Source organism: Apium graveolens, chromosome 1 (assembly GCF_009905375.1).
Source record: "Apium graveolens cultivar Ventura chromosome 1, ASM990537v1, whole genome shotgun sequence".
Lineage (NCBI taxonomy): Eukaryota > Viridiplantae > Streptophyta > Magnoliopsida > Apiales > Apiaceae > Apium > Apium graveolens.
In genome coordinates this window covers 18,484,997-18,510,207 of record NC_133647.1, presented here as the reverse complement: position 1 = coordinate 18,510,207, position 25,211 = coordinate 18,484,997, and the positions used below count along the sequence as shown (strand labels likewise).

Below are 25,211 nucleotides of genomic sequence, written 5' to 3'. Positions count from 1 at the left end.
TTGACGGTAGATCCACTATTTACTTGTTACATTCTTATTTGAGTTGAGTTAAATCCTCGAATAAACAAATAGGCTATGACATATGCCTTTCAAATAAGTTGATCTTTTTTTCCTTGATTCTGTATGCAGTTTATATAATGTGCTTAGGAGTTCAAGTTTGAGGCAGGAAAAAGGAGCAGTAGCCACTGGAACTGGACAAATATACTAAATTAAAAGCGACCGACTTGGGTCAAAATTATATTATTAAAAATAACTGTAATCGGTCAAGTTTAAAAGTACTAGGTAATATGTACAAGGACTCTCATTTCTTTTTATTTCTTTTTACTATTATCTCTCTCTAACATATCATCTTTCTCTCTCGGCTAAGCGCAACCATGGTGGGTCAAATGTATCCGGCGAAAATCGATGCTCGCACCTCTCTGTACTTTCAGATTATATCTCTTTGTTAGCCTACTGATTTTAATCTCTTTTTTAGCTTATTAAATTGTTCTTCTCTCTCTTGAAATCTCCGTTAGGATTTATGGGGGGTTTTCGTTAAATCAGTTTTGATACGGGAATAAGGATTTTTTAATATTTGGGGATTAGGGTTTTTGAGATTTATAGATTAGGGGTTTGAGTTTTTTGAGATTAGGGTTTTGAGATTTGAGGATTAGGGTTTCGAGATTTGGGATAAAGATTTCAGGATTATGGATTATAGGTTTTGGTATTAGGGTTTTTCTTATTTATTTTTGTTAACTTTTTAAGTTAAGGAACTCAACACTATTGCTACCCAAATATTTAACTATTACAAGAGATAACAGAGAGAATTGAATAATCTTTGCGGCAAATACCATTTTCCTGCATATAGGAATGCATAACTTTTTTATTCAAGTCGTTCTCTATTTTGACATCGCATACACAACTTCTTAATAATTTAAGAAGAAATTTTAGCAAATTAATAAGTTCGTGTCATTAGTTTTAATAGTCTTAATAAAAAGATTTTAAATCCTTTGTTTTAGTTTTACTTGTTCTAGTTTTTATATTAATATTCCAGTTTGTCCACAAGATTCAGTTTATGGTACGCACACTTTTATTCTATTACTTGTTCAACCACGCTCAAGTGCGAAAAAATATTGAAATAAGAGTAAGTATTCTAAGAAATATTGACATATTTTGTTTGACATATTTTCTTTCCACTACGCCATAAATGGGCTACTGCAATATTTTTTCAAAAGCGTTACAAGCACTTCGTTATGGTAGCTCAGAAATCCGAGATCTATTGTAACACCATGAAATTGGTGTTACAATAGCCGTTAACATAGTGTTACATGAATGTGATAGTGTTACACCACATATAACAGTAGTACGTGGTGTTACAATAAGTATTATTTTAATTTTTTTAAATTAAAGTAAATATATTATCATAAAGTTACATATATTATCATAAAGTTACATTTAAATTCTATTCAGGATTAATTATTAATATAAAATATTGTATTTAATATTATATTTTTTTTTAAATTATTAAATTTAATTTAAAAAAGCAAATAATAATATATAGAGATAATAAAAAACATTTTTTCCTTATTATAAGTAAATAATTAATTAATTTATAAATAAAAATAAAATGAAATTGTAATTCTCGGGGGAAAATGTGCGGACGGTAGTTTTCCCACCAATTGAAAATAGGCGGTCAAAAACACACAAACACACAAATAGCTACACATCTCTCTCTCGAGACCAACACATCTCTCTCTCTACGGACACATCTCTCTTTCTCTCTCAACCCACTCTCTTCTTCGATTAAAACGTGGATTAGGTACTTGAATACACAAACACACACACTTTCTTGGATTTTGTTACTAACACTTCAATTTTTCTCTTGCAGATAATTAGGGTTCTTCGATTAAGTGGTAATACATCTTGCATTTTTACTTTTTACTCTTGCATTTGTATATCTTGTATAAACTGTTTTAGTAAAAGTTTATATCTTTTATTTCATGGGATTGAAGTTTTTGAGGGAATTAAAGTGTTTTAGGGGATTGAAGTGTTTCAGGGTTTATGCGTTTATATGTTTATGTTTTAATATTTTTTTGTATTTGTTCGATTGGGTTTATTGTGTGAATGTAATTTTGTATCTGACTTGCTTGCTTTCTTCTTCCTGTTTTTTCTAAATTATAGTTTACCTTATTTCAATATTTAGGGTTTGAATGCCTGGAGGGGAAGCATTTTTGAGCTGCATAGAGTAACTGTCATTTACTTGCTGAGAAAAAAACATTTATAACACAAGATGTGATATTTCTGGTTATCAGTGTCATGAAATATAAATTGTACGTTTTTCTCCATGACTTTAGAAAATCTTTTGGAATATTTCTAATTAAAATACAAACACAGTCTACACGCTAATAATGTTTTAATGAGGTATTTTATAAATTTTTAGGTAGCTAATTATTGTGCGGAGAAGATGCATTTAGTTGTCGCAGAGGAATTTTATCGAAAAACTGTTGATGTTCTTGAGTGGCAACATAGGTGGGAAGAAACCTTGTCAAGCAGTTTCAAGAGGGCCGACAGTGAGGCCTTGACAGAGGCACTAGCGCCTGAAATGGTTGGATCAACTGCTGTTGTGGTGGTTTTATCAAAGTGTCAAAGCATTATATCCAACTGCGGTGACTCAAGGGCGGTGCTTTGCAGGGGAACATAAACGTTTTCCTTAACTGTTGATCAGAAGGTTTCTTATAACTCTTACTTTTTTTCTTCAATTGATTTATTCAACTTGATCTCTTGTTGTGTACTCCTAACATTAATGAGTGAGGAAAAACTAAAATTGGTTACACGTCCTATAATCTAAAATGCTAAATTGCTGCTTCATATACTTGAGCACGAGCTTATTTTTCACGAGTTACTGGTCTAGCTTATAGAGTCCATATTCCATCCTCTTACTACTACATGTTGAGGTTCTTCTGCATTCTTTCCGTACTCTTTTATGCTTACCTCTTTGATACTTGTATACCTTCAGGTTTATCTATAAATACAAGAAGTCAGAGCATGTCTATTTTTATTTAGTGTTAGATGTCAGCAGTTATTAGGACTCGTCTGGTACATTTTGATTTGTGTTTTGACACGAACTACTCATTTCCCCTCACTTTGTTTATACGTAGGATTATAAAGTTTTGATCTTTACTTTTACTGGGTATCACTATAATTCCTTTGTACTTTCAGTATTAATGATTTCTTACTGTGTTGATTGTAAATTTTTGATCTTTATGTTTTGGGTTTTTATTTTTTTGCAGATAGGATGAGCTGATTTTACTTTTTGATTGTACACAGAATTTTCCCAGTGAAGTACTTGACTTGGACAAATCTGTTAGAACTCTTGATTTAATGCACAATTGGCTAGGTAATGCTATTCTGATTAGGCTTTGCTTTTCTAGCCCATGAATTTTGGGTTTTGGAATTGTTTTTGTCGCTTTTCTTCGAATAAAGCTTATGCTAAAAATGATCATACACTTCCATTCTTTATTTGCTACTACTTGTATAACTTTTTATCCTAATGACTAATTTGAAAATCTTCTCCTTGCTAATCTGATGTGTATCCAGTGTATGTTCTTTCTTTCACTCTCAAGTTCTGACTCTCTCAATCTCATTCTATTGGGCTGCTGCAGTTGAAAGTCCAACCGAAATTAACCAGTTGATAAATATGCAAAGGCTGGTAAGAATCAAAGCTTTATTCATTTGTGATGTTAATTGTTATCGTGGGAGGGCAATTAGAAATACTATTTTGGCTGACTTTATCAAGTGCTCATATGTTGTCTGCCAAAAACTTTTTACGATTACTGTTAATTTTGAATAATATACACTGCGTACTTCATTTGTTTCAATCCTTAAATGTATATTGATGATGCATTTGATTCAGCTAAATGTGTCCAATAATAAGTTGAAGAATTTCTTGTATGTCAAATTTCTGTTGTAAGTTGTAACTGGTAGTTTTTGATTGAAGAATTTTCTTTTCCATCATGTGTGATCTATAATTATTATGTGTTTTTATTTATATCATTTTCAAGAATTTGATATATTTACTGTTATGGATTATGTATTATCTGAAAGTGTGGGGTGCTTATGCTTCTCAGTGTTAAACGGGAGTAATAACGGACAATAGGACTCGCAGAAAGATATTAAAATTTTGGTAGCCCTGTATTCCAGATTATTTTAATAAATTTGTGATGTGGAAAGCAATTATTCTAAATTATGATAATATATTGATATCCGTTATTTTTTTGATGATAAAATTTAACATCTATGAGTCATAGTTAAGCGGTCTGTAGCCTACACATTGTCCAGTAATTAGATTTATGCAGTGAATATGGAATTAAATTCTGAAAACTTTTAAATTAGTTGCATTTCTTGAGGATATTATGATATGTAGGATGACGTGAGGTGATGGAGTAAGTGCATGGCTAGAACTTTAAGTTTGTAAGTTGGTTATAGTTTTTTTTTGACCTGTAGATTTATCTTTTGCAGCGTTATCTTTATTTTTTAGGTTACTACGTTTTGCAAAAATCACTCCACTGGCTGCAATTAAGCTGTTCTTTGCAGATCTGGTGGCATGGCATTTGGAAAGAAGCAGAATGTAACATAAATATATTATCAATTTTGAGAATGTTATGAAAATTTAGTTAATAAGTTTGGTTATAATGTTACTGGAATTTTTGTATAATATAGCATATTTGTGACTGGAATTGTTAATTGTTGTCTAAACAGAGGATGTATCTCAAATTTTATAAAATTAACTTTTCACTCGGTTTTTGGGTCATAATCATTATATAGGAGAGATGGTCGAGTCCCGCGGAGTAACATTTTTCGGAATCGGAGGAAGATCTCCCATCTAGTGTAATGTTTTATATATTGTAGTCTTACATTAATTAAACTTACTATTGCACAATAAAAACACACTAGTGTTACGTTACGCAAACAGAATGTTACAATACACTATGTGGGTCCCACGTGGGACCCACTTTTGTAAAATAATTCCAACTTAATGTAACATCTATACAATGTTACAATTGGCAATGTAGTGCTACACATCAGAGACTTATTGTAATACTTTTAGTCTTGTTACAATGGGTAGCCAAAGTTTTAGAATATGGGACTGATGTAATACTCGTAAGTGCAACGCCCCTCACTGTTACAATAGGTCTATTGTAATGTTTTTTTGGCCTATTGTAAAAATAGAAAGGCATTACATCAGGCCATCTATGGCGTAGTGTTTTGATACATATTTAATTCTAATTTTTGTGACAGATTGAAAGTCAAATTTGGTTGTTTATTGTATTTATGGTTCTCATGGTATTGGGTGGCGCAAATACTAGCAGTGAGGAAGGGTACTAGCAGTGGCAGAAGAGGAAGGGGAAGGGGAAGAGGAGGGGCCAGTGGAAGAAGTGATGAAGGAAACATGGGAAGGGGAGGAGCCATGGTAAGAGGTGATGCCATGTATATTGTAAATGGTGGCAGAGTAGATGATGAGGAGGATATAGCAATTATTGTTGAAAATTTTCAGCGGAGCGCTTCATAAGGTGATTTTCATAAGAGACCGATAAATGGGATTAAACTTAAGACTGTTCACTTTGTCGATGGATGGTAATATAACTTGATATTTATTTTGTTAGAATTGTTATAGTCTTATTTTTTTGTTATCTTTTGTTTGTCAGAACCTGAACTATTATAGTATTAAAGAGGCTCACTATAAAAAGTCTTTATTGGATGTAGTTCAAAGTCTTTGGGACAAAGATACCATAAATACTAAGTGGAAAAATGAGAGAAGCTTTTCTGGAAAGTTGTGCAATTGATTATAAGGTATTGAAGTACAGATGAGTTGGTACATTTACCTTTTGAATTTATGCTAAGAATTGTATGTATTTTGTTTGGCAGGTTTATTACAACTATGAATATACATAGAAGGAGACAAATATGTTAAAGCTCATATTCAAAATAACTGGAAGCAACTTCTTAGCAAGGAGAAGAGTTGAGTGGATGAGAGAGTGAAATGGCCATAAGTCTAGGCTACACTCATGCAACCAGACTTATGGTAAAGTTGTATTATTTTAACGAGGGTGCATAGGAAAACATCACTAAGTATTGGGAGACAGGAAAATTTAAGAAGGCTTCAGATATACGGAGAAAAATTCGTGTCAAACCGGACTTCAATAAAAAAAGTGAGGTTGTTCCTTTTTGTGTGAAAAGATGGGAACATTTTGAATCCTTTTGTTATGAATTTATAGTTGTGCAATTGATTGCAGAGTATTGCACACAAACAAGCCTGCCTTTATTTTGACTTTGTTATTAGAATATTTATATCATGTATTGCTTTGTTATATCATGTTTAAATTACTAAAAAGGTGAAATCACATAAATAAAGATAAATCAAATTAAAACTGCCTTCATATTGCTACAAGAGTCGATAAATGTGTTGATACACGGAGAGTCACCCAGCCACCTACTTAAGAAATACGAATAAAGAAAAATACTAAGGATGAACATTCTATGTTTATGTATTCTATATGTAATATATTGTAGAATATGAAATTTTAAATTTACAAATTGTGTTTTCGATAATGAATTAGTATTTTAGTACTAACATACACTCAGAGTACTGATGTTTAATTATTCTTAAAGGCATTTGATTAAAGTTGAAACCGGTAAATGTGTTTAATTAAATTCTTTGGATTCTTAATGTATAGATTGAGACAGTGAGTTAATATTTATTGGTTGTAAGTTGTAAAGATAAAATAGATTCACTCCCTCTCCTTTATTTATTTCTGACATACTCTGGAAATCTTAAAATGAAATTAAATTTATTAAAATGGTGAATTTTTTTTTACAACATGACTACATTTCTTTGTTTTGCCGGGAGCTTTTCTAGAAAAATGTTTAAATAAGATCACACATAAAAAACATAGTTCTTCCTTTAAACTGTGGTGAATCTTTTTCTTCTGATTATTGATTCAATTTAAATATTGGTGAGAATTGATGAATTACTTGGACCTTTTACTAATTGCCTAGAATACTTGCATCGTTTTTATTGCTATAATTAAACAACGCTTGCCTCATCCATCACATGCTTCCTGCGAGAAAGCAGTGACTCATGATCCTGCATAATTTAAAACATGAGACGTAAATATATGACAAATGTGAATAGACTATAATTTCATTTTATTTTTATAATATACTCTCGAGTTCAAATTCTCTCCACATTTTATATTAGGGATTATTAATCCATTATTTACTAAACTACTCAGACTTCCTGGTTCATGTCCCTGAACTATAAACCCAATCATTCATTTCTTTTTTTAAAAAAATCTTATTCAGGTTCTTCCGATAGTTAACATTTTTATAACACCGGTTAGCTTTGCCTTGTGATACAGAGATATTGAATTTTAAAATTTAATTGTCTTTTCTTATGTGATAAAGGACTGCAGTTATCAATGAATTGATGACCTTGCTTTTTTATTACTCCTTTTATAATGTCTACCTGTCGATAGGAGTTGGATGCTAATTTGGAGACACCATTTACTGATCTGGAATTTTTGAAGTTTGTCTAAGACATTGACGAGCCAACAATAAAAAAAATAATAGTGTGTTGCAAACTTTATCCAAGTCTATTGAATTGATCCATTAATATATCTTAGCATATTTTATGAGGAGACTCGGGGCACCTCATAAAGCCCATAATGCCAAAGAAAAATAGGTTCGTGTTTTATCCTCGAGATTAATTATCAGAGAGAGTAGAAGATGATGAGGAAGCTAAATTAAACATGTCTCAGAAGGCCTCTCAAACAAGCATTCTGGATGATGCATATTCCCTTATTCGAAGGATTCTATCTAAGGTGTCCACTATGGTCAAGTCTTTGGTGGGCAACTATCAAGTGGCGTGTGCAGAACTTAATGAACTGATGGAGAAATCAGCCACTATAGCTTTTCCAGACAAAACTAATCCGGTACAAAAATCATCATGGGATCAATATATGCGGATTAGGAGTGAGATTATTGATCAAGTGATGCAGAATTTTGAGAAAGTTATTGTGGCGGTAATATATATATATATAATTGAATTCTTTCCTCTCAAGTTCAAGTGTCATGTTTATTTATTTGCGGCTGAATTTAGTATTTATATTAGTAGTACTCATTTATAATTGCGCTTGTTTTAATATGTTCAAGTTTTTAACTTGTTACGAATACCAAACTTCCAAATTATTGTTAGATGTAGTTTGGTATGGTTGTCTCCTACTTGTTTAAAAATCTTTTTAAGATGTTAGTAATCATTAAGATATTATACTTCAAATATATATTTGTGATTTAAGGAAAACAGATTAGGGAATGCTAGTATGATTAGTGATGTAATGTTTATTGTCTTAGTTTCTACTTAGCAATCACGTTTTAATATTTTGTGTTTGTCAGACTGTTAGTGTGCTTGTGTGTTGTTTTTACTTGAATTTTAATACAGTTTCTGGATACTTTTTTTTCATCTTGTTGATTGAAATGATGAATAGGCAATCTGTGATCCCAGACTCAACATGCATGTTACGCCTAAGTTCTTTTGCTCATGCTAAATTATTGGAACTTAATCTTGTGCTAGTTTTTGGTTGATAGGTGATAAATGTATACTGTCTTCAAGTGGACTGCATTGAGCTTTCCGCAAAAATTGGTTTACTCATTCTAGTTAGTTTGTCATGTCGTGGCTTCATTACTCTACGCTTCTTTCCGACTTCCTCATCAAACCCGAAAATTCTTAAAGTTTTCTCCATGTGAACATCCATATGTTGTTTCCTAGACTCTGTAGTAAGAATGAAACCTTCTAAACCAATCAGATAATTTGATGTGCACCCTTGGTTTGACTTCAAATCCTCAATATCAACTTTCATTTTTTCCATAGCATTCATACCTTATTAATGTTTTTAAATTGTTCAAGCCATGGCCTTGCTTCTTTTCTCTGCTAACATTGTTGCTTTAATCATAAAGCATTCGTAGGAGGAAAGCCTTTTGAAATACAGTTATAAGAGGACAATTTGACTATAAAAATGAACACTAGATGAGATTTGAACAATAATAACGCCAAATAACTATATTTTTTAGTTCATCTGTTTACGTTTTAACAAAAGAATCTGATCTCGAATTTATAGTTAGGGTTCAAATTATAATTTGTAGATTTCGGAAGTGACTTTGGCATTAGCATTATATATAACGAAGTTATAAATGTATGAAAAAGCTAATTTTTTAATATATCCTTTTTTAATTATTCAAGTTAATCAACTTTTTAAATATTCGTTAGTATGTTTGTGTTGAAATTTCTTTCAATGTATATATATGTCTTGGTCCTTTAAGACGAGGATGTTTTATTTTTGCCGAATATAAATTTTTATAAATTTCTTAGTTTTGGACGAAACTTAAGGGCATCTTCTTAGTGCCAAGTTAATTTTGGCCGATAAAGATTTTAGTGACTAACTATTTTTTTCTTACTTAATGTTGGTTCATAAGTTTAATTACATTATTCAATGTTAGTTGTTAGTTTTGTATTTTAAAGATTTTCAAGATTTTTCTTGCTTATTTAATTTTTATGTTAGGGTATGAATCTGAACTTCATGTGATTATCTTATAGCGTTTACTATTTTTAATTTCCAAGGAAGTGAATTTGCGTATCATCTTCATTAATGATAGAATTGTGTGCATCTTGGAACAGAAATGTGAAATTTGGTATTCTTAAATAATTACTTAACGTCATGTTATTCTTTGTTTATGTAGGCTCGTACATCATAAATGGTTTCAGGGGAGTATACAGGCTTTTACTAGAGATGGATGATGAGCAGGATCTTGACCTGAATATATTTTACTATCCTCTGTATGAGTAGTATTAGTTAAACATTCAGTCACTCACTTTTTGTAAGCAAACTATGGAACATCTATCTTAAACTTGATGCAATATTTTGGTATTTATCTGATAGTTTTTAACAGATTTTGTAGGGAATGAATGTAATTAAGTTTTGACGCACTATTTTCTTATTTTTGTTTAACCTTGTTCATCATTTTCTTGTGTTTAACCTATGTTATTAAATTTGATTTTTTTGTAAGAATTCTAGAAAATTGAGAATAAATGGCCCGGCTCATGGCCATTTCTGGTTACAATATTTGACCTTATAAAAGCCATCGTTTTCGGTGACTTTAATCTAAAAGTGGGAAGTTTAAATCTATCTCTTCTATATATAATAGGAGAACAAGAGTATAATTTCATGAGATTAAAAAGTCTCATTGAAAAAACTAAACTACCACTATTTTTAATATTTATATAAAATATGTGTTTTGTGGGAATCGAACTCAAGTTATTTCATTCAACTATACAATCTCTTACCACTACACCATATTGTCACATGTGTTTTTTATCATACACATAATGTGTAAGTGTGTTAAATGAATATTTTATTTAACTTTAAAGATACTTACTTGAATTCCGCAAAAAAAAATGATAGTTAGTTGAATATTTGTACATTTAATTTCAAAGAATTAAAATCAGATATAAAATTAGGCATAGTACATAAATGGATTATTATCTTATTTATTAATAATTTTTTAGTTTGAAAATATATGTCATATATTTTTAAAATATTCTTTATTATAAAAAGTAATTAAAATGTACATATATAATTTTTAAAAAAATATTGAAAATAAATTCGCTTATATATAAATAATGTATATTGGTATTACATATTTAGATAAGTTCGAATTATAATGAGTCAATGCATTTTAGAACTTGGCCCATTATTCAAAAAATACTCGAAATTTGACTACATGACCTGGCCGAAAAACAGCGTCACATTCTACGTTTAGTAAATTTAAATTACAAGCTCGGCGAGAATATCTTACCAATAATGTGATTTTTTTTAATATCTTTTGTTAATATAAATTAATGTGTTTAAGGTCTTTATAGGATCAAGTCAATTGATTATTTATATTAAAATTACTAAATTCACTGTTAACAAATTATTATTTTTGGGATTTGTCCCAATTTTAAGAATATTTGAAATTTGAAATGAGATCTCACTAGATTTGTTAAAACTACGATGATATATTAAATCGATTTATTTTTCATTTTTCACTTAAAAAAACTAACTTTTTAAAAGGAATTCTTTTAGATCAGCAATATTCATTGATTAAGATAATATTGTACAAATATTTTGAATTATTTTAATATTTTGAATTATTCAAATAAAAGTTATATCTATACTATATTGTAGCATTTGATTTAATACATTTTATATTATTCAAGTGAAAAAACATATATTGTTCAATAATTTGAAATAATTAACCAGTTCAACTGATATTTACAAAACTTTATCGAACTGAAATTTTTTAATTTTAGAAGAATAGTATAAAATGTTATCAAATTATTATATGAAGAAATATTAGAGTCGTAATGAAAGAAACTTAAAAACGGTTTAAATAACGATATAAATACAATTTTTCTTTCAAACTCATGAAAAAAATCATGAATATCAATAATAAGTCATAAAAATATATAATTCATTTTTATGTTACAACCATGATTGATACCCGGTTGCATAAAAAATAGATATGAATTGTTTGTCAGTGATAATGTGAATACCATATATAAATTATAACAATTTATTTATTACATAATTTTAAATTTTGAATAATTATAAATGCATGTTATTTAAGTAATCAATTATCTCACTAGATGTTAATAATGATTATAAATGTACATAAATCAGATATTTATCATATAAATAATTGAAACCATCATAATTACTAAGAGATGTAACATACAATAATCTACATGTTAACACACGCATACATATAACTTAATCTTATTTTGTTAACAGTAGTGTAAATAAAAAACTAACATTTTTCCATACATACATACGTTGAATTTCAAAAACTAATATTTTTTATTAAAATCAACTTTAATATTAACAACAATGTAAATTTTACGTTATTGTATATTATGATCGCAAGTCATTCTGACTTAAGTTATTCATTTTTATCTTTTTAAATTGAGTAAGTTAATTGTAAGTTAGTAGTGAACTCAGTAATAATATAGAGCAGTAAACATAGTTTATTTAAATAAAATTCAAGATTTTTTTTATCATAGGTAACCCGCAGCCGCTACCCTTCGGGTGCGGACTGCCCTACGGACTCACGCAATAGCCTGCAAACCACGTGAACCAAGGTAAACCGCATTTAAGCGACAGGCTCTGACTCAGTAGACATAATCATAAATTCTCCCTCCGTGGGATTCGAATTGGTCAACTCTGTATTTAACATATATGTTAATTTGTAGTTTTTTATTTGTAAACATACTAACGGCATTCTACAGATTAAGTTTAATCGTTTCGTTTTAAACGTACACTTACTACCCTATTTATATTCATTCATTAAATATAAAATAACAGGTAAGAAAAATATAATATAATAATAATTGAGGGAATATTCACTCCTAAAAGTGAGGAAGCATTCGAAGCTCCTAATGTTATAAAAGGAGACATAAAGCTTGTTGGAGAGAAATTTTATCTCAATTTCTTCAAAATTTGACTCAAGAACCTATATAAGGATATTGTTGGAATTGCTGTACAAACATTATAATTGCATGATGTATAAAAAAACTCTAGAAAATGACCCGTGCCTCGCACGGGTTATTATGCTAGTTATATATATAATAGAGCAACTAGGAGGTTCATTGAGACATTTTATTACTTGTAATATTACTAAAATACCCCTCATATTTATACATGTTAATAACTTTCCATTTAATATACACGTATTAATTACCACTAATTTAAATGTATTAATTAGTCTAACTCATTAATACATATATTTATTACTATTTCATCATTTAAAATAATTTATAACTATATATATAGATTACATCTATCTTAATCTATCTTAAAATTGAACATAATTTTAACATAATTTTAAAATTTTATTATTTTGAGAGAATATGTTAAATACAAAAATTATTTTTAAGAAAAAAAAATGTTGTTGTATAAAGACTTCAGAGTGAAGAGCACAAATTATTTTTATATAAAAGGTACAAGGAACTATTATAAAAAAACATAGCTCTCATCATTACGACCAAAACTAAACGCACACAAATATTAGATCGAAAGATATACGTGATATAATGCTTAAAGTTTTAAACGTATATAAATACTTTAATGTATATAAGAGAGACACTTAGAGCAAATTTGTGGAGTAATTAATCTTATGACACATACTCCTCGGAGATTATTAATACCACAATACGAAGATTTCAGGGTGACGAGCACAAATTATTTTTATGCGAATATTATAAGAAACTATTATAAGAAAGCATAATTGTCATCATACGACTAAAACCAAACGTACATAAATATTAGATCGAAAGGTATATATGATATAGTGCTAAAAGTTTTAAACATATTTATATGTGACAAATATCGAACTTTCACGTATATAAAAAAATAGTCGAACAAATTTGTAGAATTATTAATCATACGACACAAATTCCTCGAAGATAATTAATCTCACAATACAGATTTTCGCCTAAGATCAATAATCATGTAACTTATTTATCATATAGTTTATTCATATTTTGAACAAACTCGTGCCTTGCACGGGTTAAAGAGCTAGTTTCAACTAAAATCAAGAGCGTGAGGTTCAAATATTCACCAAAAGGTTGAAGGGAAAAGTTGGAAATTTGACTTGGAATAAAAAACAACCATCAATGCGGTCGTTTTTATATAAATTTTACCGCTGAAAATAATTTTGACCAGTTTAAAAGGCACCGACAAGGAGCGATTGATTTTCTAGTAAAATCCACCGTTTTCGGTCATTTATATTTAAAAGTAACTGATTTTTCACCGGTGATTTTTAGCCTTTTTTTTAGGTTAAGTGACACATGAAATACTTGAGCATAAAAGTGTACTATATTTTATTTTTATTTTAATAAGGATCAACAATAATAATTATTTAATACTATTGATCTGTATTCACTACAATAATTTGTATTACACATTATTGTAATACTATATTGTTTAATTATGGGAAAATAGTGGGTATATTATGTAATTCTATTTTTAATTAATATTTATCTTAACATAATTATATTTTTAATATTAATCAAATTAATGAAAGTTTTTATGTTAAATATAAAATTTTACATAATAGAATAACAAAATTTTGTGTTTAGGTAATAATACGTAATACTATAGATGGATAGAACAAAGTTTTATCTTCAAGTAATAGTATAGATGCATAAAATAGATATCATAGAGTTTAATGATAACTTCCAAAATAATCGAAGAATTTACAGTTTTCGGATTTGACTTTTAAAAAAAATCCACTCTCATTTTTTAATGCCTTAATTATCGCTATCTTGTGAAAATTTCATCCACCATTTTTTTTTATTAATTAATGTAATTTTCATACTTGTATTCTAGTATAATGCATTGCAGATTTTGTTAATGAGTTAATTTTTATGAAGTTCACTGTTTTTGGAGTCCTTGGAGTCTCTATTTTTTACGAATAAAATATATATTAAAATATTATAAAATATATTATTTTTCGAATCCTGTTTTACAAACATTATTACTTTATTGATCTTGAGGATTGCATATATTTTACAACTAAAATATTTCAATATATATTATTTGACAAAACAATTCTGGTCCAAATCATGTCAGCGTATATCCATGTTGCAGCATAATTTTAGTTACACAACATATATATTATATTTGTCAATATATCGGATTTGCAAGATTTTATTAAAATAAACATGTTTGACAAAGATAAGACTTTTTAGGAGATATCATGGACCCAACATAGTTGGAAGAACTTGTGCACTCCATAAAACTTACTCAATTACTACATTTATTCCGGTATCCTAAAATTGCAGATTTTGACAGTTGGATTAATCTTGACTTATCAAATTCCCCTTCTTCAGATGTTCATTTATCCAGACAGATTGGTAAATTAAATCTGTTTTTACGTTTATACTATGCTGCATTAAATCTGGTTTGTCAGTTTCTAAACATGTTTCTGATGAATTTTATTATAAATTCATGTACCGACTATTTCTCTGAACGGATAAGTCAACCAATTCATTCATTAACATGGCTGCTCCAAGGCTTCAAGCTTTTATTGTCTTCTCCATCTTTTTCCTTTTACAATATCATACACGTCAATGTAAGCCATTAATATCTTAAACTTGCATTATTTTATAAGCGTTTTTCTATTTATATATTGAGCTGTTTAAGAGTATTGTTTTGGTAAAAGAGTTGTGTGTACTTTAAATAAGACGTATTTTTTTACAAGTTGAATGCGCTTATAGATTTATAAATTAAATTAAAAAAAAACAATTTTAATTTTTTTTGCAGGTGTGCGGATTACGAATACAAGAACTGTGGGTGATGATGACAACAATAGCTTGGCAAAGCTGAATCCTAATGGAAGCCGTAACATAACTGATAGTTTCTGTTTCCCGAATGTATGCAGCCCTGGCGTAGTAGTATGTTGGTGTTGTTTTAGTTGGAGCAGCAATCATTGTTATCGACACAAGTCGGATTGTAATGCCAATTGTTAAGTATTCAAGTGTAGATATTTGCAGACAAACATAACTATTTTAATGCCATTTGTTATGTTTCTAATCAGCTTATTAAAAAGTCAGTAATTTTAAATATATTTTATATTGTTTAATCTTATAAAAAATATTGATATTAGAATTATATAGTTAAGGAATTCATATCCTAAAACAGCTGGTATACTTGATTTTGTTAATTCTCCCCATAAATCTAGTTACTATCTTCCCCAAATTAAAAAGAGTATGTACATTATTTGTCCCCATTAAGAAAAAATTTGACAATAAAATTTAGTAAGTGGGCCATGAATAAAAGATTTCCTACAGAAGAAGAATGATGTTGATAAATGACTTATCTTTTGAAATCATTATTTTTTGTCTACTTGGGAAATTGAGTTTAAATAATATAGCTAAATGCATTAACAAAAAAAAGTATTTTAAAGACGATATCTAAATATAAGTGATTTTGTTGCTCGCAATGATTGACTCAGTTGATTAAAAAGGGGATAATTATCTTCTTGGTTACGGTTTCGAATCTCACGGAAGAAAAATTTATGATTATGCCCACTACAAGAAATATGCCCATTTAAGAAGGAATTTTTACACTGCAATTCGTCGCAATTGGGCCAATTGCGACGAAAAATATTTGACGTTTTTGCTCAAGTCTTAAGTCCAGATTTTCGTCACAAGTAACCATTTCGTCATAAGTATCAATTATGTCGCTAATTCCAATTTTGTCATAAGTACATATTTCGTCACAAGTAACCATTTCGTCATAAGTATTCATTTCGTCACAAATTTAGGAAAAACGTCGCAAGTTAGGGAAGTGAAGCCCACCTTTGTTAAAATAAAACATAAATTTACGACGCAACTATACGTCGTAAATTAGTAACTTACGATAGAAAAGAATGTAATATTTTGGGAGTTGGGGCCAACTTACGACAGAATATGTGATAAACAACCGTCATAAGTTTGTACTTTCAGAATAGCCAAATTCTGATTTTTCAGTTTCCGGCCATTTTCGGCTTCCGATTTAAATTCCATAAAATACAAACAAAAAGCAATCAAAACCATTGGAAGAACTCATATTATTTCACTATAATTGGAATAATATTCAAATATCCTACATTAGAAAAAAATACATAAAAATATTAAAAGTACAACTAATAAAGTCATATTGAATGGTACAATACATTACAAAACTTAAGTAGAAGCCACTAAATCCAACAAAATATAATGTTCTTGAGCAATTGGTTATATGTTGCACGCAGTTCTTTCGTTCTCATTCTCAAAGCCAAATACACAAACCCATCTTTCCTTCAAATACTACCTACAAAAATTGAAAATAAAATGTATTACATTTGCCCCCACGTAAAAGACACCAAAAAACTGTTTTGTGTAGGCGGCGCATCCATTTTTTAAACTTCCTGCAATAAAGTAAAGCATTAGTTGACGCATACTTATAGGAATAAACCGGGGAAACAAAAAACTGTAACTCCAAAAAGAAAGTGGGAAAACTGTAAGTTTAACTTCGCAAACAAAACAGAATTAAATGCAAAAGAAATCAATCAGAAAACATATGACCCAGATAATTGTGTTATTAAGCAAGAAGAAACAAACTTTTCAAACAGCACTCGGTGTTTTCGAGTAAATTGGTCACAAACCAAAAGACGTGTTTAGAATTATCCACTTCAAATTACTATATACATGATCCTCTATGACTCCGTCAACCAAGATTCAATATTTTGTTACTTTGAACAACACCACATATTAACAATGAAAAGAAACAAATTGAAAAACTGTATGTATAAGCAGAACTCAATTTTCCCTTACTACTACGAAAACGACTAAACATACCGACAACCTTATCTGCTACTACCGGTGTTTCCTGAATACAAAAAATTAACAACATTATCTACTACATAGCACTTTTCATTATCTGCTAACTACTATAAATTAAAATTTTAGTTTAACATTTTTCTTGTTCTAAATTTGAAATGTTTGGACTCCCTCTGTGATCTACAAAGCATGACAACCTTTTTATTTCTATATGCAGATTTCTATCAGCCATTTCTTGAACTATAACCCCTGGCAGGTGACCTTGATAGATGCAGATCAATAAAGTAAGGTTCTGAGAGTACACTACGCCATCTTTTGCATACACATTTGCAGTGGACTGTTGTCTTGATGGGCAATCTTGATAGAGCATTAGCCTCTATTTCCAGAGGTAAATCCATAGTGGGTCTGCATTCACCTTCCTTCATTTCACTGAATTTTTTTATAATTCTACACATGAAACAGAGTTTGGGATTTTTTATTATATCTGTTTCCTTCATAGAGCAAGTTATCCGGTGAATTTTTTTTGTTAGTATCATAATCAGATCACAAACAAACAAAAATGCACCAAACTAATTATCGAGAGAGAACTGTATACTTTGTAAACCTTTTTTTACGATTCTTATTGCCTAGGACTGCTATATACTCCAACACATAGGTTTAGTTTTCCCCTTTTTTTTGCTTAGCGGCTTAATAAATAATTTTAATTTTTCGTTTTAACTTTAGCCATGCTATATTATGCCATTTCCTGCTACTTGCTCTAAAATTAGAAAAGGGCAAAAGCAAGTGAGGTTTCAAAGCGTCGGCCTCTACCTAGCTGCCATTGCACAACAGCATGCATTGACATTCGAAAAATTAACATAATGCTGATAAGTTCATATACCGTGTTATTTATTTAGCCTGGACCTATTGTTTTGTTCAACATAAATTAAGTCAATTTGACCGGCACAAATTCAAATTTGAAAATTAAAATGGGATGGAGGGAGTATATATTAGATTATAAACTTAAATTATATTTACATATCTATATCTCCAATAAAATAATATTCACTTTATTTATATTTTCAATTATTCTAAATTACTGAATAATTTTAACAATCAAATATCAGTTTGACTAGTACAACTACTTGGGATTTAATCCTGAATTGGTGTTTCGATTAATTTAAAAAAATATTTTTCAACAATCCAACCGTATGGATTTCAATATATATATATATATATATTATTGATATAACCAAAATTTTATATCAAAATAATTTTATTTGGTTTGACATTTTAATAGTCAAGCATGAGTTTGACTTGTACAACTAACTAGTGTTGAATCCTGAATTGATTTTTTGATTATTTTAAAAATATTTTTCAATAATCCAACCATATGGATGTCAATATATATATATATATATATATATATATATATATATATTAGTGATATAACCAAAATTTCATATCAAAATAATTTTATTTGATTTGACATTTTAATATTCAAGTATGAGTTTGACTAGTACAGCGAACTAGTGTTTAGTTCTGAATATATGTTTCTATTATTTTAAAAATATTTGTCATTGATCCAAGCGTATGGATGTCAATATATATATATATTAGTGATATAACCAAAATTTCACATCAAAATAATTTTATTTGATTTGACATTTTAACAGTCAAGCATGAGCTTGACTATTACAGCTAACTAGTGTTGAATCCTGAATTGATTTTTCGATTATTTTAAAAATATTTTTCAACGATCCAACCGTATGGATGTTAATATATATATATATATATATATATATATGTGATATAACCAAAATTTCATATCAAAATAATTTTATTTTATTTGACATTTTAATATTCAAGCATGCGTTTGACTAATACATCTAACTAGTATTTAGTTCTGAATATGTGTTTTAATTATTTTAATAATATTTGTAATCGATCCAACCGTATGGATGTCAATAGATATATATATTTGTGATATAACCAAAATTTCATATCAAAATAATTTTATTTGATTTGACATTTTAATATTCAAGCATGAGTTTGACTAGTACAGTTAACTAGTGTTTAGTTCTGAATATCTGTTTCGATTATTTTAAAAATATTTATCATCGATCCAACTGTATGGATGTCAATATATATATATATATTAGTGATATAACCAAAATTTCATATCAAAATAATTTTATTTGGTTTGACATTTTAACAGTCAAGTATGAGTTTGACTAGTACGGCTAACTAGTGTTGAATCCTGAATTGATTTTTCAATTATTTTAAAAATATTTTTCAATGATCCAAACGTACGGATGTCAATATATATATATATATATATATATATATATATATATATATTAGTGACATAACCAAAATTTTATATCAAAATAATTTTATTTGGTTTGACATTTTAATATTCAAACATGAGTTTAACCAGTACAGCTAACTACAGTTTAGTTCTGAATTTGTGTTTCGATTATTTTAAAAATATTTGTAATCAATCCAATCGTATGGATGACAATATATATATATATACATACATATATATATATATATAGGGGAATGATCAAATACAAACTAAAATTAAAATAAAAACTTAGAACTAATCTAAGTCATTAGATCTACTCAATCTAAAGATCCCCCTAAATCACACCACCCAACTACCTTGCACTCTCCCACACCCAATTTCAGCTTTTCCCCTACGTTTTTAATTTGATATTTCCCGTCAAACCGTAATTTTTTTTAAAAATCCGATTTCACTGTATTTTTTAAATCTCTCAACGAGCGATTTGCATAACATATGTGTTATATTTCGAATTAATTTTAAAAAGAAAATTACTTGGTTTCTAGTTTCTATTCTAAATTGGTTTTTATTGGAGTAGCCCCTATATATATATTGGTAATATAATCAATATTTCATATTAAATAAATTTATCAAAATATTTAATTTTTTTCTGAAATTTCTAAAATGTCACCCAAACAAATAAGTGATGAGATTAATATGGATGGATCATGAAATAATATTTTTTAAAAATTGAAATTATCAAAAATGACGTGCTAATATACGATGGAATCCATCATAAATTATTGGCCGTCAAAAATTTGAGAAAAGTCAAATTTACCGCCAAAATTTTGGGAAAAAGTTGAATTTCCCTCTTTGATAACTTACGACGAATTTTAATTTCCGTCGTAAATTGGACAATCGTATCTTTTCCGTCACAAATATTTTGTCGTAAATTTAGATAAAATATTTTTCTATTTAAATTCATCTAAAAATTTAAATAAAAATAATTAACTTACGACGAAATGTTAAAATCGTCGCAACTTCAAATGATTTTCATTTTTCCGCCAAAATTTTGAGGAAAAAGTTGAATTTCCCTCTTTAATAACTTACGATGCATTTCAATTCCGTCGTAAATTGGACGATCCAGTCTTTTCCGTCACAAATATTTCGTCGTAAATTTAGATAAAATATTTTTTTTATTTAATTTTAAGGTAAAATTTTCGTTTTTGTTTAACCGTGTCGTGGAGAATTTTATTGATAAAATACTAAACTCTCGACGGTTTTGAGTTTCGTCGTAAATAATTACGACGTTTTACTTTTTTCCGTCGTAAATTGGGCGCACATTTTTTTCCGTCGCAAATTTTCCGTCACAAATGGCTATATTTCTTGTAGTGGCCTCCTGATCGTTTAAATGTGGTTTATCTTAGTTCATGCGGTTAGCAATCGGGATTTACCCAGTACACTAGGTTTACCATATTTCACGTGGTTTGCAGGTTATTGCGTGAGATCGTGAGATTTACCGAGTGCACTTCGGTAGCGGTTACAGATTCTCTACGATAAAAAAATATATAAATGAGTATTATTAAATTTCAAATTATATTTTTATATTTATATTATATATGAACATATTTATCCAATGAATAATTTTATACAGAATTAAATTGTGTAAAAAATTATTAAAACCAACTTAAATGAATTGGTTATGGTTTTATGTGTAACTCGACCAGCATATTTTATTTACTTTTAATGAAATAAACTTATATATCTGTCATTCTATCTAAGCTAATAGTATATATGTCACATATCACTCCGTAACAAGTGAGTGACACGATTTTCAATTTGAGCTTAGTTATGTTTAATGAAAATAGAATGCTATATTTAACAAGAACTAAACAATTGGGAAAAACTTTCGATTACAATAAGCTAAATTTGTCCCTAAATAAATTATGAAAATACAAAATTACATGATTTTACCTCACGTTCGTTATGTATACCAGCTCAGTCATAAATCGGTTAGTTACCTCGTGTTCATATATTATAATCGTTATTGTAACCGCTCCAAAATGATCCAAAATAAAATGAATTATAACCTTCCCAGTCAAATAAAATTTAGACCGAATTTTAATTAAATTAAAATATAACAAAATCGAATTAAAGAGGTTGGGTTAGAATTTTGAATTTCATTAACCTGCCGAAGGCACCTTTACCCCACTGGTCTATCATGAATTTTTGATTTCAAAGCTTGGCAATAATTTTGATATTAACTGGCGGGGTTGGGGTATTGATATGTGTTTATTTATATATTTTAAAATAAATTAATCAATTAGTTGTGTCTTTAATATATATTTAATTCGTGTATGATAAATTTAAACATATGAAATATTATTTTTATTGATGAAAAAATATATGTTCCTAGTTCCACTACACGAAAATCGTCCTACTTTGAAAGATTTTTTTTAACTGAATTTAGCTAAATTCGACCGAATTCAGTTTAAAATAGCTATTTTCCACCAACCAGTTGTTGGTCAAACAAATGCTAGTCAAAAATCAGGGGGGCGGTCGAATAAATTCGACCGTCCTAAATTCGACGACTAAATTTGACCGAAATTCGTTGCTAAAACACTTCCCAAATTATTTAACAAAATATCAATTTTTTGGCAAAAAATCATAAATCCGTCCTAAAAATATTAAATTCGACCAAATCTGGTCGAAATAACTACGCCAAATTCGACCAAATATACGGTATAATTTAATAAACATCATATTTTTTAAAAACAGTAGCAAAATACATTTTGTTGCTCCACAAATTCTTAGAACTTGTTACTAATTTTTCCATAATGTAATTTCATAGAATTATAACATACACAATAAAAAAAATCTAGTCTAAAAATTAAATAAAAATGTAATATAAATTTGATAAAACAATAATTTATATCATTTATTAACATATTGAAAATCAAACATTATAAAAATTAACTCACCCGGATGATAAACAAATATGAAAAAACAAAAAAAAATAAACTTAAATTGGTTCACAAATATATGAACATATTAATACTAGTCTTATTCACTTCTAAGTTATTAGAAATGAATTTGATAGAGGTGGTGGACACAAACTCTCGTCGAAGGTGATGGAGATAAACTCACCGGAATTGTTGTGAATCAGATGAATTCACTAAAATTGCTTTAAATTAATTATCCCTTGAAGAAATATTATTAGATTAGGTGTAATATGAAATATATGTGTGTGTATGTGTGTGTATGTAATCACAGAGTAAGAGTAAGTATGAGTATAAATTTTTTTAATAACAGAATGAGATGAATGAGAAATAAAAAGAGAAAGAGATGAGGGTGAAAGATTGAATGGTTGGGATGAATGATTAAGATATAAATGGATGATCAAGATTTATTTAAGCCGACAATCCCTGTGCTTGCTTCTCAGCCAATAGAAGCGTGACAAATGACAATTCTGAAATGTGCTAAATTCGACCAATATTTTCAAATTTATTATTTTAAAATTTATTCAAAAATAAATACGTGTAAATTCTACCTTTTTGGTCGAATTTAGTTGTTGAATTTGACTAATTTTGGTATAATTTAGTAGCTAAATTCGATCAATTTTAGTAGAATTTAGACACGAAATTCAACTAACTACGGTTTGTGGTAGTATTTAATATAACTGGCATATATATATATATTTTAAAATATTCAAGATTTTTATATTTAAATAGATTGGTTTTTTGCGTACAATCTTTATTTAAATATATATTTTAGAGATTTGACAAAATGTTTTGAAAAAATAAATTTAATTGGTTTGTTATTTTGACAATCTACTAATATTTTGAATAGTACTTCTAACTACTATTTAGTCTCATATTGATATTTTGATTTTTTATATATATATATATGAATAATCCAATAATACGGATGTTATGATCTATATATTTTAGTGATATCACAATTTTTTTACTATTTTAACAGTCGACCAGTAGCTTGACCAATATTTTTCACTAGTAATTTGACGAGTACTAAATTTGAACGATACTTTTAGTTAGTAAAAAATACCGTAACTTTTTTGTAGTGTGTTTTTAATTTATATTAAGATAAATACATAAATATATAATTAATATAAAATTTTATTTGGCTCAAAGAGAGTCTATATACAAGTCGGGTGGAATCTCGGCTTTCTCAAAACACCGGGCTAAACAAAGTTTTTATGTGGCTGGACTTCAACATAAGATAAGGGGGCGTTTGGTTCACACTCAGGAAAGGGAATGGGACTTAGAAAGGGAAACAGGGGGAAGGAAAGGAATGATACGGAATTGATTTCCTTGTTTGCTTGATATCCAGAAACGGAATGAACAGTTATCCCATTATCTTTGTGCTTCTTTGGTTCATCTACTTGGGAATCAACTATAACATAACACAATATCAAAACCAAAAATCACCAAGGCCACAAAAATAAAAATCTTCATGTCTCTTCACAGCAATATACAGGGTAAAGCTAAAATCAATTTGTCTTTTCATAACAATATACATGGAACAGCTTGGAGCTTCTGAATACTTGGTTCTCATTATCATCAGAGGAGTCTCCACTTGATTTGTTCTTCATTACTTTCTCAAAAGAACATACCATTCCATAGACGTTCTGATGAGACCCATACCCTCCAAATTCAAATTGTCATAAGAATATAAAATTTAAATATTGATGTATGACTGAAACTACAGATACGCCTATTTAATTATTTATTACCACAAAAACTATGCACATTCTTGTAACAAAAATTAACACCATGTACACAAAACTAATTGTAGATGTTGACCTCTTTAGTTAGAAAAAAAATAGTTGTTAAAACTTAAAACAATGATCTCGGAGTAGAAAAATAGTCCACACATATATAATCAAGTTAGCCAACAATATTTGTGCCAATAACGATATGCTTATAACAGAAGCCCTGCTAAGCTATCTTCAGCCTCAACAGCTATGAATTTAGGTTGTGCCTGTACCTGGAAAATAGATGTTAACATTAATAAATCTAGGTAAATAGTTTGTCATAAGATATTAAAAGGGTGGGGAGAAGCACGTGGTTGACCACAACAAGTAACAAATTATCATTAAAACAACATATTCACCAACCTTCCTTTTCTTGCCCGTGTTCTTTCTTTTCTCACTTGCTTCAGTAGCAATTAGTCCCTGTTGTTTTTCTTCCCCATTGCGAAAGCAAAGAATACTGCTGCTAGACTCTGCTGCGACACTTTTGTTATTGACATTTTACACAAGAAATGTCCGGCAGCAATTCTAAACTAAATGGTACTAAGAAGTTATATGTCACACACAGTCATTGAAAATTATTACAAACCCCACATTCTGCTTAAATCACCATGCATGCATTTTATAAACTACATACCAGCCGACGAGTTTATTTATAAATTTTTAAAAAACAAAAAGACATTCACAATAAGCTGCATGTTCATGTCATTAAAAGCAAAGATAAAGAGAAATTCCTAGCA

General features: G+C 28.9%; 1 pseudogene; it reads left to right on the top strand.

Moving 5' to 3' along the window:
• Nucleotides 1-1,675: 1,675 nt before the first annotated feature.
• On the top strand, nt 1,676-6,332 carry LOC141661563 (protein phosphatase 2C 77-like; annotated as a pseudogene).
• The last annotated feature ends 18,879 nt before the right edge of the window (nt 6,333-25,211 follow it).